We start from the raw sequence: 2043 nt of genomic DNA, 5'->3' as shown, positions 1-2043 counted from the left end.
ATGCAATGCCCTTCTTTGTTCCTCATTACAGTTTTTGTTTTAAAATTTATTTTGTCTGACGTAAGCACTGGTAACCCAGCTTTCTTTTTATTTCTATGTGCATGAAATATCTTTCCATGCCTTCATTTTCAGTCTATGTGTGTCTATTGATCTAAAATGAGTCTCTCATAGGCAGCATATAGAAATTTTTTAAAAATTCATTCACCTTACGTCTTTTGATTGTAACGTTTAGTCTATTTTCATTTAAAATAATTATGAATACATATGTATTTATTGCCATTTTATTGTTTTCTGTTTGTTTCTGTAGTTCTCTGTTCCTTTTATCTTCTTTTGCTCTCTCATCTTGTATATTAAATGACTTTCTTCAGTGATTTGTTTGGGTTCCTTTTTCTTATTATTTTTTTTTTTTGTATATCTATTATAGATTTTTGGTTACCATAAGGTACATATATAACAACCTATACTCATAGTAGTCTGTTTCAAGTTGATGGTCACTTATGTTTGAATCCATTATAATTCACTATATTTTTTACTCACCATCCCACGTTTATGTTTCTGACATCATATTTTACATCTTTTGCATGCATGTGTTTGTGTATACCTTAATTACTGTAGTTACACATACTCTTACTACTTTTGTCTTTTGACCTTTATACTAGCTTTATAGTTGGTCGATTCATTACATTTACTAAATATTTGTCTTTATTTTTTTAATTTTTATTTTTGGCATTTTTTTTTCTACTTGAAATTCATTTAACATTTCTTCTAATGCCAGTTAAATGGTGATGAATCCCTTTAGCTTTTGTTTGTCTGGGAAACTTTTTATCTTTCCTTCAATTCTTAATGATAACTTTGGTGGTAGAGTGTTATTGATTGTAGATTTTTCTCTTTTATCACTTTGAATATTTCATGCCATTTTCTTCTGTCCTGCAAAGTTTCTGCTGATAAGTCAGCTAATGATCTTATGGGGGATCACTTGTATATAACTAGCTGTTTTTCTCTTGCTGCTTTTAATATTCTTTCTTTATCTTTAACTTCTGACTTTTTAATCATAATGTATCTTATTGTTGGCCTCTTTGGGTTCATCTTCTTTGAGATTCTGTGCTCTTCCTGGACTCATATTTCAATTTGTTTTCACCATGTTGGCGGAGTTTTCAGCCATTTTATTTTTTTTCAAATACATTTTCTGTCCCTTTCTCTCTTCTTTTCTGGGCTTTTATGATTGGAATGTTGATATGCTTGAGGTCCCTTAAACTGTCCTCATTTTTTTTGAGCTGGCATAATATTTTATCTATCTTTATTTTTTGATTTTTTGCTTTTGCTGTTCTGATTGGATGATTTTCACTACCTCGTATTCTGGCTCGTTGACTTGTTCTTCTGTATCAGCTATTCTGCTGTTGATTTCTTCTAGAGTATTTTTATTGTAGTTATTGTATTCTTCAGTTCTGATTGGTTCTGTTTTTCATATTTTTTATCTTTGTATTGACATTATCACTGAGTTCATACATTCTTTTTCCTTTCTCTGAGTTCACTGAGCATCCTTATAACCATTTTTTAAAATTGTTTTTCTAGTAGATTGTTTGACTCTGTTTCATTTAGTTCTTTTTCTGGCCACCCCTCCATCCCCCATTCCTTTGTTTGGAAAATATTTTTCCGTATCCTCATTTTGGCTGTCTCTCTGTGTTTGTTTTTATGAATTAGATGATATGGCAACCTCTTCTGGTCTTGAAATAGCTTTGTGTAGGAACTTCTGCTTTGTAGACTGCCTGAAATAGGTGTTTTGGATGATCTGCCCTTATTTGACAGTGGGGTATTTAGATCCCCTACTATGATAGTGTTTTGATCTCTTTCTCCCTTTAGTTTTCTTATTAATTACTATATATATTTTGGGGCTTCCATATTGGGAGTATTGATATTAATAAGTGTTATGTCATCTTGGTTTATGATTCCTTTATCATTATGTAGTGTCCCTTAGTATCTTTCTTTATCTTTTTTATTTTGAAGTCTATTTCATCTGATATCAGTGCCACTATTCCTGCTTTT

Source organism: Pteropus vampyrus, unplaced genomic scaffold, assembly GCF_000151845.1.
Source record: "Pteropus vampyrus isolate Shadow unplaced genomic scaffold, Pvam_2.0 Scaffold198, whole genome shotgun sequence".
NCBI lineage: Eukaryota > Metazoa > Chordata > Mammalia > Chiroptera > Pteropodidae > Pteropus > Pteropus vampyrus.
This window is presented reverse-complemented; position numbering follows the sequence as displayed.